Raw genomic sequence first — 15220 nt, 5'->3', positions numbered from 1 at the left:
TATTCCATTTGTTATTTGACAAATTAAAACAGAAATGAACATAATGCATTCACATAATTAAATAATGTAATCACATCGGCAAATAATGAATAGATTATAACAAGTAATGAACAAACAAATTTTCAATCTACTCTTTCACAGTCTAAAACAACCTTGACAAGATGCATGCTACATGTTACATAATGAATAGAAATATACAAATTAATGAACAAACTCATTTAAATAATGAGCATAAATCTTATAATTTCGCTATTTCAACAATGACCAACCGCGGTTTCTTTAATGTTCTACAGTTGAATATAATGTATTTATATAAGTATATAATGCATATATTATAACAAGTAATGCACATACACATATTACATATACTCTTCGACAATTACAAACACCAGTTTTATGATGCATGATAAATGATATTTTGATGCATATCAAAATACACATATAATGTGCAGATCCATTACAGTAATGATGTAATAGCCGAGACCTAGATTCTCGAGAAATATGAATCAAATACTAGAAATTTATGAAAAATGAAAGAGTATCTTTATTTCTTGAAAAAAAAAAAGATAGATACAATGTAAAGAATTTCAAGCTAATAAGTTACAAAGAAAGACACACCAACTAGTATCGAGTTTTGCATACAAAGTTAATGGAAATTAAATTCGAACTGCGCTATTACAACTCGAGACCCCTAGCGACTATGTCGACCTTCTCCACTAGGCCGTCTCGGCCAAAATTGCAGAAAGCCCACGAGGGCGAGACCGCGAGGAAGAAGCAGCCTCGGCAGCTAGCCTTAGACACGGCCAACACCGAGCAAAATCAGTTAAAACCGAACCAGGTTGAGGGGTCGTGCCTCCAACATCCCTCAGGGTGAATAAAGACCGCAGCAAGACAGCTGCACAACTACTCTAAATAGCCACAGTAGCTCCTGCAACCCTCTGAATCCCATAACCGAAGGCTGCTCCGAGCCCAGAGAAAAGAGAGGGTACAGCCGCTGCACGTCTGCAGATCCACAGCTAACAAAACCCTGCACCCTTCAGTCCATAACCGAAAGCTGCCATGAGCCGGAAAAGGGGACAGCCGCAGAACAGCTGCAGCAGCCTGCAGCTGCAACACCCTTCAACCTGGTGCACCTGCAATTCACCACAGAAATCAGTTAAAGAAAGCTGCAAGGGGGCCAAGGACAAGAGTATACTATGCATAACAACAAGAATACAACATCCCCTTTAATAGCAACGAAGTACACCTTCGGCCTATAAAGGCCACACCATACCCACTCTTTTTTCCATACACTGAATCTCCAGCAATAGTGATAAAAATTGAGAGGGCAATACAAGGCAATTCACAAACTCAAACTCAAGAATCAGAGAGTATGGGGCGAGCTTTGAGTTATAGGAACTAAGAATCAAGGACAACCGCTACCTTCAAGAGGTAACACACGTCTCCTTTCAAGCTCAAGCCGAATCTCATATTGTCATGTAGTCCAAATGCACCATAGAACACAAAAGCATGAAAGCCCCTTTTGTACAAAATGCCTAGGCAATCTAATGGAAAGATCAGCAACTGTAGAAATAGCTCAACAACTCAAGTTTTAATACCTACTCAGGTTTAGAACATCAAATAATTCATAATGTAGTAGCTGTGAATGAAAACATCCTATTAAAGGAGCTGAGCCGTAAATCACCAAAAAAAAAAGAAAATAAATGAATAAAAATCCACACACTAATAAGAACCATGTTCTTCAAAGTAACCAAGCTGTAAAGAACAATTACTACCTTCAAGAGTGAAACTAAGAAAAGGGAGTAAGGAGAACTCATCTCTATACATCAACGGACTCGAGCTTCTCAACGGAGGAGTAGTACGGACGACGGGCGGTGTGTCACAGCAGCAACAGCGACGGCGAGCCTCCCGGAGCAGCGCCGCTGCTTGGCTGATCTGAGATGGCAGGTTCAAACGTGCGACGGCGGAACCTCACGGTGGCAGCGGAAAATTCTCGAGAGAAAGGGAGAGAGAAGACGCCGTGGAAGGCTACCGGCGAAGGAGGGAAAAGCGTCGCTGCATCCGTCTTCGTCTTGGAGCTGCTCTCTGCGGCAGGAAGCACGACGGCGGGATCTACATCGATGCGAGGCATCGGCGACCGAGGGCGGCTAGAACGGGAGCAGGGGGCGCTCCGGCGGCCGGAGGAGCGGTGATTGTCGACGAGAAGAAGGAGGGAGAGGAGAACTAGGGTTCTAATCTAGGATTGTTGAAATTAAATTGGGGGAAAAGGGGAATTGGCCGATGGAGAAGGAGAGTATAGATTTGGGCCTCCCCAATTCCTAAGGCAATTGGGCTTAGTAAATAAATGGTACAAGCTGGACCAATCAACTAATCTGGGCTATTTTTGCTAAGAAGAGAGAGAAATACGTTTTGGGCTGATTTTAATTAAGGAAGAAATATTCTGGGCCTGAGAATATTTTTAGGACCATTAATTGGGTCGAAGCCGTTATCATAGATCAATTTCAAAAGTATAATGGAATTAATTTCCTAAGTCACGGAAGAAAAGAATTATTAAGCCGTGTTGAAATAATTTTCGATAAGGAATTAAAGCGGACTTATTAGTCACAGAAAGTTTTTTTAAAATACTTAAGATAATCTGAGAATTTTTTTTATACCCGAACGGATCGACCAGATTCAGAATAAATTAAATCGCCGATTTAATTAAAGTACTTAAATTTAGAAGGCAAGAAGTAAAATAATAAGCACACGCTTAGGCATGCATACATGCAAGATAAATAATTACTTAAAGCTTAACTTAAGTATATCATTTTTGTAAAGGAACTTCGTCGCACGACGAGTAATACCAAGTCAGGGAGTGCCCGTTTGAAAGAGTTAAGCAAACGAGGTGGGCCTTCTCTTCCTTCTTTTAAAGCGTGTTTTATGTGAAAACATGATTATTTGAATGAGTTGTCATGCCATGTTTTGTTTTATGATTGCCTATCTGTTGGCTATGCCAACCCAGTTAAATCGAATTCGGGTCCCAGTAGGTCAGTAAATCCTACTCGGACTAGTGTACACATACGGACCGTGAGCTAGCGCCAGGTTGACCGGTCCAGGGGTCGTGAGCTAGCGCCAGGTTGGCCGGCCCAGTGATCGTGGAATGTGGCCACATTCCCGATTCACGCATTGGATATGGTATATCATCAGAAGTTTAAAAGACTGCAGTCTATTTTCAGAAAGAAATAACAGTTTTAGTGACCGGGACTTATTTTCAGAAAAAAAAACCCGTGTTCACTCAACTTGGCTGACAACTAAAAGAAAACAGTTTTCGGCATAAGCCCACTGAGTATATCAAGTACTCAGCCATGCATATTGTTTTACTTAATGTGCAGGTTGATCAGTCGAAGCAGAGGAGGTGTTGGGACAGAAGACCAAATAAGTAGGAAGATAGCTGGTGTAGTATGTCTTCATACATATTACATCTGTCTTGGTACTCTTCCGTTGCGCAAATTTAGAACTTTCATTTAGCAAAGACAATTTTTCCATAACTACTCTGATTCAGTATGATTTGTACCCTCGACACATTTCAGACAATGTTTCCTTTGATTTAAGCATCTTATGATGAGTTGAGACAGTTTCAGTAAGTTTTAGTCGCGATATAGCTACACTTTCTTTGACTAGGGAGATGTGGTCGTACAGAGTGGTATCAGAGCCAGGTTTATTTCGCTCTGACCCAAGAATCTTCCTTCTAAGCCTCAGTCCAGAACAATAGTACTAGGCTAGTAAGTGAACAGAATGATCAGTACGAGATCCCAACACCTGAGCTCGACACGATCAACTGCACCAGAAACAGGGGTCGACGCCCGCTCGTCCAAAAAGAGTTTTAAAGAAAGAAAATATTTTCCATTTGAGAAGGAAAATGAAATTTTTGAGATTTTCAGGAAAAGAAAAGAATTTTCACATCCCTATATGGGAACGAAAATATTTATTCGAAATGTTTGTGTGATGCAACGTGATAGCTGATACTTTGCATGAGATATGCTTAATGTATCTGTGATTTTTATCAAAGAGCTTGACAGAAATGTATAGTTGTCATGTGGACTATGTATGCGAACCTAGAGTGCTTTAGAAAAGTATCATAGGTGAGACATATGTGACCAAGTACTAGCAGAACGAGAATTTGTTACCCCCTTCAAGGGCGACGAGACTAACTGAACACATCAGTTAGGGAGAACCCCTAATTCCAAAGAATTATGAGAAAGTAACAACGAAACAGGGAGTACCATCGTACGACCTATAGACAGCAATGAAAAAGGAAGTCCATTTCCTTTGAGCAGACAGATAGTATATATAAATATACATATATACTAAACGATGAACCAAGAAGTTCCCAGTGTCTTTATTAAGACCCAGTCATAACGAAAATAGTGTACCTTCGATCCTGTTCGGGAGATACGTCCCTACACGAAAAGAGATCGTACCCGCGATCTAGAAAAAGTGATCTAAGCTGGCGTAACAGGCCCAAGTGGCTACGTGACCTAGAAACGATACTTATAGCGTGCTATGAAGCACGATGGAGAATGCAATATTTTTACAAGAATCAGCGTTCTAAGTTATCGAGAACAATATGAAAGTATGACCTCCAACTGCAGTTATCAGTTTAACAGCACGAGAAACCCCATCTTGGAATGTATGGTTTCCTAGAACACAGTTATCATATCCGAGCTCCACAAGAACAGACAAAGGAGTGTCACATAACTAGAACTGATGATTATAATCAATAGTACTTACTTGGATTCCCAACGAAATTCCTTCTAAGAGACCTCCCAAAGGACGGTACCCCCGTCTATTCAGACTTTAGTTTGACTCGCAAGTAAAATGTCAGTATTCCTTTTTCTATGCGAGATTTGACTCACTTCCAGTTTATGGACTGCAGTCCTTTGACTCATCGTTCATAGAGTAAAGTTTGACTATGTAAGCTTCGATCATAAATTCTGAAGTTGTTTATATCCATGACCTTCAGAATGAGCTTATTCTTCAGACATTCTCTGAACCTCCTGGACAACGATGTCCTCTCGTCTATTTAAGACTTGTGATTGACTCACGAAAGCGGTGATTCAGTTTCAGTTCCCAAATTTGGGATACTCCTATGTTTCAAGCATCGTTATTTGTTGTTGTCTCTTTTGAGCCAAAATATAAGGGATTTATATCCCGATTTCTTTGACCCATGCAATGAAATTTCATTCTTACGATGCTACGTTTGTGATCTCCAGAATGATCACGACACTTAAACAATTTTCCTTAGGGAATTTCATGTGGTGCTGGAACGTTTGTTCACCTCCCTATTTTGAAACCCTACAGAGGTGAAATTATTTTACCTCAGTTCCAGTACATGTATTATTCCTAGTCTCGGAATTTTTCTGCAGTTTGAAGTTAGGGCAAGCATATTGCACTTTTCCCTAACGAGCTTGGCCTAGCTGATTTTTTCTGAATAGTTCATTTCAGTGTATTGCCTTAATGAACCTATGAAATCATTGATGTGATTTTGTTATTCCTTGTTAAGATGCCTTTGAAACATGATCAATGTTCCTTCATTGCAATCGCATGCGTTTCTAAATTTTCCGGAGTTGATCATCTTAGGCGGTGACATGTTTGAACCACTATCCTTGATGCTCAGATCCTTTCAGTTTAATTGGACAATTGTACTGTCCTATTTGACAACGCACTATGGAAATTTACAATTAATTCATTTCTATCAAGTTTTCATGACCTATCTCATGATTATTTCTAGCTCCCACCAGGGGTGAGCCTCAGCTTCTATGAGTTTACCTGGAACCAGTTGAGCTACGTAGTTCTTTGAATGAACTCAGTACTTACCTTCAAGGTCGATTATCGACGAAAATTCATATGAGTTGAACAAGAGATGTTATTCTTGTCCAGTTGGGTATTCAGGAGCCCTTCAAATTTTCAGTCATACTCTCATGTGTGAATAATAATCCAAGTTAAGACTATTAGATTAATCATCGAGTTATTGATACGAGACTATCAGAAAAGGCATGGTCTCAGTTTCTTTCAGATACGCATGACGAATATGTCTCTATTGAGACACGTGCAGAAGATGAGGCACCAGCCAGAAGCGTCGCATAACCGACGACACCAAGCTTTAAATATTTCACGTTTATGTACCGCTTGTAACAAGCTGGTAGAAGATCGAATATTATGTTATGTAGAGAAGTAACTAGCCTTGAGAAGAGAGACATCAAGGAATATACAAGGTTTAAATGACGTTCGATGACATAAAAGACCTATACATATGTATATAACTGTTTGATCGATCGAAATGATTATTCCGAGTAGGATAAGTAAGCCACAAGAACAAAGACTAAGTCATGGTTATGTAAGGAAAGCCATGGAGAAAATGTGAGTACATGCGTAGCTTATGTTTGACGAAACAAATCCCATCAGCAAGAGGGATTTGTCTGAGAGGTGGCCAGGAAAAGCTAAAGCTGGAGAGATATTCGGGAAAGAGGAACGCGTGATAGCATCGCTACCCTCATCATCCCCACTATGAAAGGAAGAATCGAAATTCTTCTTTAAAGAGTTATCGCAAGAGAACTGATTTAGAGCCCTATAATATAGAGCAAGGGCAAACGTTAGCATTAAAACGCGAATAAGTATTCTACGATATGCCACGCCCCAATTAAGCGGCCCAGAGAGGAGCTGTCGATAGAGTTTTGTGTTAATCTAGACACGAGATCTAGATCACTTCAGAAAGTCAATGCTAGATTATTTCACCAAGAGTAGCTCAGTCGAACCAAAAGGGCATGGAGACAGTAGCGTTGGGAGAAAGAAGCCAACACCTCCACATGCTAGATCTTGAAAGCAATGAAAGTAGACTACCTCAGCTAAGCGAGAGGTTATGAGGTCATTATGCCAGCGCAATGACTACGATTTCGATCGATGCAAGCATTAGAGAACTCAAGATACAGTTACAAGAACTATTAGACTTGGGTATCACATGACCCAGTGTGTCACAATTGAACGCACCAGTACTCTTCGTAAGGAAGAAAGACGAAACACAGAGGATGTGTATCGACTATCGAGAGCTGAACAAGTTAACCCTCAAGAACAAGTATTCTTTGCCGAGAATTGACGACCTCTTTGACCAGCTGCAAGGAGCTGGGGTCTTCTCGAAGATGGGCTTGAGATCGGGTTGTCATCAGCTGAGAGTTCGATAAGACGATATACCTAAGACTGCATTCCGTACCAGATATGGCCATTACGAGTCCACTGTAATGCCTTTTGGGCTTACAAATGCCCCAGCTGTGTTCATGGACCTAATGAACCGCGTGTTCCACCCATACTTGGACCAGTTCGTCCTAGTCTTTATAGATGACATGCTCATCTACTCGAAGAACGAGAAGGAACAGGAGGAACATTTGAGAGCCACTTTAGAGATGTTAAGAGCCGAGGGACTCTATGCTAAGTTTAGCAAGTGTGAGTTCGGGCTTAACGAAGTGAACTTCCTTGGACACATAGTGACAGCAGAAGGGATCCGAGTAGACCCTGCTAAAGTTGAAGCCGTGCAACGTTGGCAGTCACCAGCGACGCCCAATGAAATTCGGAGTTTCCTAGGACTGGCGGGATACTACCGAAGATTCATTCAGGGATTTTCTAAAATAGTGAGGCCAATGACTCAACAGTTCAAGAAAGAAGTTAAAGTCAATTGGACCCCCGAATGCAAAGCAAGCTTCCAGTTGCTTAAGGAAAAGTTGACCACAGCGTCAGTTCTAGCCGTGCCAGAAGCGGGAGTCGACTATGTGGTGTATACAGATGCATCGAAGGTCAGACTCGGGTGCGTGCTGATGCAGAAGGGCAAGGTGATATCATATGTGTCACGCCAGTTGAGGCCGTACGAGTTGAACTACCCGACGCACGACTTGGAATTAGCAGCAGTGGTACACGCTTTGAAGATTTGGAGACATCATCTCTATGGAGTTCGATGAGAGATCTTCACAGATCATAAGAGTTTCAAATACTTCTTTGAATAGAATAATTGAATATGAGACAGCGCAGATGGCTAGAATTAGTCAAGGACTACGACTGCGGTATAAATTACCACCCAAACAAGGTCAATGTGGTAGCAGATGCCTTGAGCAGAAAGACTGCACCTCAAGTGGCTACTTTCCTCACTCAGGAGGAAGAGCTCATCTCGGAATTCGCCAAGATGCGACTGGAAATAGTAAGAGCCCCGGAGACAGTGGACAGCAGAATTTCCACCTTGGTCATAGAACCAGATTTAAGAGCCAGAATCATCGACGCCCAGAGACGCGATGAGGCCCTAGAAAAGGTTCGTCTCATAGTGAGGACTGGAACATGACATAGTTACCGCGAAGAGGCGGATAACGCTCTCACTTTGAAGGAAGACTATGCGTACCCAACGATGATGCACTTAGGAATGAGATCATGAGTGAAGCTCATGAGACGCCCTACACTGCCCATCCTGGAAGTACGAAGTTGTATCAGGACTTGAAGAAGCAATTTTGGTGGGATGACATGAAGAGAAGCATAGCTTCGTTTGTAGAAAGATGCCTGGTTTGCCAGCAAGTGAAGGCTTTACATCAACGACCCTATGGATAGTTGCAGCCCCTCGAGATTCCAGAATGGAAATGGGAGCATATAGCAATGGATTTTGTGACAGGATTGCCAAAATCTCAGCGGGGAAATACTGCCATCTGGGTGATTATATATCGCCTCACCAAAAGTGCTCACTTCATACCAATTCGTATCACATACGGATCAGACAAGTTGGCACAGATTTATGTGCAAGAGATCATACGCCTGCATGATGTACCAGTAACGATCACTTCAGATCGAAATTCAAAATTTACTTCTAGATTTTGGTTAAGCCTACAGCGAGAGCTAGGCACTTAGCTGAATTTCAGCACAGCATTCCATCCCCAGACAGACGGACAGTCTGAAAGGACGATTCAGACATTAGAAGATATGTTAAGAGCCGTAGTGCTCGACCGTGGAGTAAGCTGGGAGCCAATACTTCCACTTATAGAGTTTGCCTACAATAATAGTTACCAGACGACTATTAATATGGCCCCATATGAGGCACTATATGGGAAGAAGTGTAGATCACCGCTTTACTGGGATGAAGTTGGTGAGAGAAGGATTCTCGGACCAAACTCGGTATAGGAAATGATAGAAATTGTCCGACAGATCCGAAAGAGAATCAAGGAAGCTCAAGATAGACAGAAATCCTATGTAGATGCTCGCAGAACGGATTTATAGTTCAAAGCAGGAGACAAGGTCTTTCTGAAAGTATCCCCATCGAAATGGATAACCAGATTTGGCGTCAAGGGCAAGCTGAAACCGCGTTTTATCAGACGGTACGAAATCCAAGAAACTGTCGGCCCTGTGGCGTACAGATTAGCGCTCCCGCCATGTTTTGGGAATGTGCACAATGTGTTTCATGTATCACAGTTGAGGAAATGTGTGTTCTACCCCAAACATATAGTACACCAAGAAGAAATGGTGTTAGAACCAGATTTGAGCTACGAAGAAAGCCAGAAGCAATTATGGATAGAAAAGTAAAAGAATTGGGAAATAAAACTATTGTAACAGTGAAAGTCCTATGGAAGCACCACGGTCGCAAGGAGGCAACGTGGGAGCTTGAGGACCAGATGAAAGAGAAATACCCAGAGCTTTTTGCCTGACCGAGACAAAATTTCGGGATGAAATTTTTGTTAAGGGGGTAGAATGTAATAGCCGAGACCTAGATTCTCGAGAAATATGAATCAAATACTAGAAATTTATGAAAAATGAAAGAGTATCTTTATTTCTTGAAAAAAAAAGATAGATACAATGTAAAGAATTTCAAGCTAATAAGTTACAAAGAAAGACACACCAACTAGTATCAAGTTTTGCATACAAAGTTAAAGGAAATTAAAGTTGAACTACGCTATTACAACTCGAGACCCCTAGCGACTATGTCGACCTTCTCCACTAGGCCGTCTCGGCCAAAATTGCAGAAAGCCCGAGAGGGCAAGACCGCGAGGAAGAAGCAGCCTTGGCAGCTAGCCTTAGACACGGCTAACACCGAGAAAAATCAGTTGAAACCGAACCAGGTTGAGGGGTCGTGCCTCCAACATCCCTCAGGGTGAATAAAGACCGCAGCAAGACAGCTGCACAACTACTCTAAATAGCCACAGTAGCTCCTGCAACCCTCTGAATCCCATAACCGAAGGCTGCTCCGAGCCCAGAGAAAAGAGAGGGTACAGCCGCTGCACGTCTGCAGATCCACAGCTAACAAAACCCTGCACCCTTCAGTCCATAACCGAAAGCTGCCATGAGCCGGAAAAGGGGACAGCCGCAGAACAGCTGCAGCAGCCTGCAGCTGCAACACCCTTCAACCTGGTGCACCTGCAATACACCACAGAAATCAGTTAAAGAAAGCTGCAAGGGGGCCAAGGACAAGAGTATACTATGCATAACAACAAGAATACAACATCCCCTTTAATAGCAACGAAGTACACCTTCGGCCTATAAAGGCCACACCATACCCACTCTCTTTTCCATACACTGAATCTCCAGCAATAGTGATAAAAATTGAGAGGGCAATACAAGGCAATTCACAAACTCAAACTCAAGAATCAGAGAGTATGGGGCGAGCTTTGAGTTATAGGAACTAAGAATCAAGGACAACCGCTACCTTCAAGAGGTAACACACGTCTCCTTTCAAGCTCAAGCCGAATCTCATATTATCATGTAGTCCAAATGCACCATAGAACACAAAAGCATGAAAGCCCCTTTTGTACAAAATGCCTAGGCAATCTAATGGCAAGATCAGCAGCTGTAGAAATAGCTCAACAACTCCAATTTTAATACCTACTCAGGTTTAGAACATCAAATAATTCATAATGTAGTAGCTGTGAATGAAAACATCCTATTAAAGGAGCTGAGCCGTAAATCACCAAAAAAAAACGAAAATAAATGAATAAAAATCCACACACTAATAAGAACCATGTTCTTCAAAGTAACCAAGCTGTAAAGAACAATTACTACCTTCAAGAGTGAAACTAAGAAAAGGGAGTAAGGAGAACTCATCTCTATACATCAACGGACTCGAGCTTCTCAACGGAGGAGTAGTACGGACGACGGGCGGTGTGTCACAGCAGCAACAGCGACGGCGAGCCTCCCAGAGCAGCGCCGCTGCTTGGCTGATCTGAGATGGCAGGTTCAAACGTGCGACGGCGGAACCTCACGGTGGCAGCGGCAAATTCTCGAGAGAAAGGGGGAGAGAAAACGCCGTGGAAGGCTACCGGCGAAGGATGGAAAAGCGTCGCTGCATCCGTCTTCTTCTTGGAGCTGCTCTCTGCGGCAGGAAGCACGACGGCGGGATCTACATCGATGCGAGGCATCGGCGACCTAGGGCGGCTAGAACGGGAGCAGGGGCGGCCGGAGGAGCGGTGATTGTCGACGAGAAGGAGGGAGAGGAGAACTATGGTTCTAATCTAGGATTGTTGAAATTAAATTGGGGGAAAAGGGGAATTGGCCGATGGAGAAGGAGAGTATAGATTTGGGCCTCCCCAATTCCTAAGGCAATTGGGCCTAGTAAATAAATGGTACAAGCGGGACCAATCAACTAATCTGGGCTATTTTTGCTAAGAAGAGAGAGAAATACGTTTTGGGCTGATTTTAATTAAGGAAGAAATATTCTGGGCCTGAGAATATTTTTAGGACCATTAATTGGGTCGAAGCCGTTATCCTAGATCAATTTCAAAAGTATAATGGAATTAATTTCCTAAGCCACGGAAGAAAAGAATTATTAAGCCGTGTTGAAATAATTTTCGATAAGGAATTAAAGCGGACTTATTAGTCACAGAAAGTTTTTTTAAAATACTTAAGATAATCTGAGAATTTTTTTTATACCCGAACGGATCGACCAGATTCAGAATAAATTAAATCGCCGATTTAATTAAAGTACTTAAATTTAGAAGGCAAGAAGTAAAATAATAAGCACACGCTTAGGCATGCATACATGCAAGATAAATAATTACTTAAAGCCTAACTTAAGTATATCATTTTTGTAAAGGAACTTCGTCGCACGACGAGTAATACCAAGTCAGGGAGTGCCCGTTTGAAAGAGTTAAGCAAACGAGGTGGGCCTTCTCTTCCTTCTTTTAAAGCGTGTTTTATGTGAAAACATGATTATTTGAATGAGTTGTCATGCCATGTTTTGTTTTATGATTGCCTATCTGTTGGCTATGCCAACCCAGTTAAATCGAATTCGGGTCCCAGTAGGTCAGTAAATTCTACTCGGACTAGTGTACACATACGGACCGTGAGCTAGCGCCAGGTTGACCGGTCCAGGGGTCGTGAGCTAGCGCCAGGTTGACCGGTCCAGGGGTCGTGAGCTAGCGCCAGGTTGGCCGGCCCAGTGATCGTGGAATGTGGCCACATTCCCGATTCACGCATTGGATATGGTATATCATCAGAAGTTTAAAAGACTGCAGTCTATTTTCAGAAAGAAATAACAGTTTTAGTGACCGGGACTTATTTTCAGAAAAAAAACCAGTGTTCACTCAGCTTGGCTGACAACTAAAAGAAAACAGTTTTCGGCATAAGCCAACTGAGTATATCAAGTACTCAGCCCTGCATATTGTTTTCTTTAATGTGCAGGTTGATCAGTCGAAGCAGAGGAGGTGTTGGGACAGAAGACCAAATAAGTAGGAAGATAGCTGGTGTAGTATGTCTTCATACATATTACATCTGTCTTGGTACTCTTCTGTTGCGCAAATTTAGAACTTTCATTTAGCAAAGACAATTTTTCCATAACTACACTTATTCAGTATGATTTGTACCCTCGACACATTTCAGACAATGTTTCCTTTGATTTAAGCATCTTATGATGAGTTGAGGCAGTTTCAGTAAGTTTTAGTCGCGATATAGCTACACTTTCTTTGACTAGGGAGATGTGGTCGTGACAAATGAACACCCCAATAACATATGAACGTAATGCAGAGATTGTATGAGGTAATGAATACACAATTATTCCATTTGTTATTTGACAATTTAAAACAGAAATGAACATAATGCATTCACATATTTAAATAATGTAATCACATCGGTGAATAATGAAGAGATTATAACAAGTAATGAACAAACAAATTTTCAATCTACTCATTCACAATCTAAAACAAGGTTTACTCCCCCGACAATGCAATCTGGCAGCGCGCAAGATTAAACGCGTTGAGCACCCAATGGGCAAGGTGACCGGGAATCTCCTTCGCCTCAAAGCACAAGATAGCCTCAAATCCAAGTTCGGCCACGGCTTCCTTTTGCTTCGGCGTTAGACTCTTCAAGCATGCCAAAAACTCGGAAGGTGTACGTCGACAGTACAAATAGTCATCTTTTCTGCCTTTATTCTTTTTGTCGTCAAACTCGGTTTGTGCACTACTTGTTGTTGCTTCCGTTAGTCGATCCTGGAATTTTTGGGCTATTCCAACAGGCAGTAAATCATCTACTGCATCCTCTATGTTCATCCTAAGTTGCTTCGTCCCTGTCAAGCGCTGCAACATACATCATGAAACGTGCAATATAAGGAATACCAAACAGATACATATTGTAAAATACATGCACCAAATGAACATCTAAATCACTATAATAATTTAGCAATGTCCAACCACAGTCTTAATGTACTAACATAGGTAAATAATGCAGTGATATATAGTTTTAATACAAAGAATGTAACAATTAATACCTTTACTCTTTGACTATATAAAACAGAATTTAACATAATTCATGGATATAGGATAATAATGCAATAATATATGAACGTAATGCAGATATTGTATGAGGTAATGAATACACAATTATTCCATTTGTTATTTGACAAATTAAAACAGAAATGAACATAATGCATTCACATAATTAAATAATGTAATCACATCGGCAAATAATGAATAGATTATAACAAGTAATGAACAAACAAATTTTCAATCTACTCTTTCACAGTCTAAAACAACCTTGACAAGATGCATGCTACATGTTACATAATGAATAGAAATATACAAATTAATGAACAAACTCATTTAAATAATGAGCATAAATCTTATAATTTTGCTATTTCAGCAATGACCAACCGCGGTTTCTTTAATGTTCTACAGTTGAATATAATGTATTTATATAGGTATATAATGCATATATTATAACAAGTAATGCACATACACATATTACATATACTCTTCGACAATTACAAACACCAGTTTTATGATGCATGATAAATGATATTTTGATGCATATCAAAATACACATATAATGTGCAGATCCATTACAGTAATGAACACCCCAATAACATATGAACGTAATGCAGAGATTGTATGAGGTAATGAATACACAATTATTCCATTTGTTATTTGACAATTTAAAACAGAAATGAACATAATCCATTCACATAATTAAATAATATAATCACATCGGTAAATAATGAAGAGATTATAACAAGTAATGAACAAACAAATTTTCAATCTACTCTTTCACAATCTAAAACAACCTTGACAAGATGCATGCTACATGTTACATAATGAATAGAAATATATAAATTAATGAACAAACTCATTTAAATAATAAGCATAAATCTTATAATTTCGCTATTTGAACAATGACCAACCGCAGTTTCTTTAATGTTCTTTATGATGCATGATACATGATATTTTGATGCATATCAAAATACACATATAATGTGCAGATCCATTAAAGTAATGAACACACCAACATTGAATTATTTTATACAATAATATCCACCAGCATACGGATATTGGATACTTAAGTTAAATTAATTCACACAATTATGAAAATAATGTACAAACTCTATTAAACCATGTGGGATTAAAATCCAAATATATCAAGCACAAAATCATAGCAACAATCCGGGTATTCGAATTGCAAATAAAAACAGAAGCTCACCCTCTTGCTGGGATTGTTGAGAATTTGTCGGCCGTCCTCTTTTTGTCATTTTAACAACTGCGCAGGAATCCAAACAAACAAAAACTTATAAGATTGTATTAACAAATACGCGCGGTTGGTGGTAATCGGGTGAATCATGGTGTGGGTGGTGTGTTACGGGTGAAACTTGAAGAAACGCTTGTTGAAACTCGTAAATTAAACCAGTACAATAACATTCGCAAAACCCTACCTCCTCTTAGACCGCAGTGATATCTTGTTCAGAACA

General features: G+C 40.6%; 2 long non-coding RNA genes across 2 annotated transcripts; both read right to left on the bottom strand.

Annotated features, from left to right (window-relative positions):
* Positions 1-520: 520 nt before the first annotated feature.
* On the bottom strand, positions 521-2300 carry LOC121795556. Its single transcript, XR_006049571.1, has 2 exons — positions 1423-2300; positions 521-1133 (listed from the first exon to the last, which is right to left on the bottom strand). It is a non-coding gene; the product is annotated as an uncharacterized LOC121795556 (long non-coding RNA).
* Positions 2301-9799: 7499 nt separating this feature from the next.
* On the bottom strand, positions 9800-11565 carry LOC121795558. Its single transcript, XR_006049576.1, has 2 exons — positions 10700-11565; positions 9800-10410 (listed from the first exon to the last, which is right to left on the bottom strand). It is a non-coding gene; the product is annotated as an uncharacterized LOC121795558 (long non-coding RNA).
* Positions 11566-15220: the final 3655 nt, after the last annotated feature.

The sequence above is a fragment of the Salvia splendens genome, chromosome 3 (assembly GCF_004379255.2).
Source record: "Salvia splendens isolate huo1 chromosome 3, SspV2, whole genome shotgun sequence".
Taxonomy (NCBI): Eukaryota; Viridiplantae; Streptophyta; class Magnoliopsida; order Lamiales; family Lamiaceae; genus Salvia; species Salvia splendens.
This window is presented reverse-complemented; position numbering and strand designations above follow the sequence as displayed.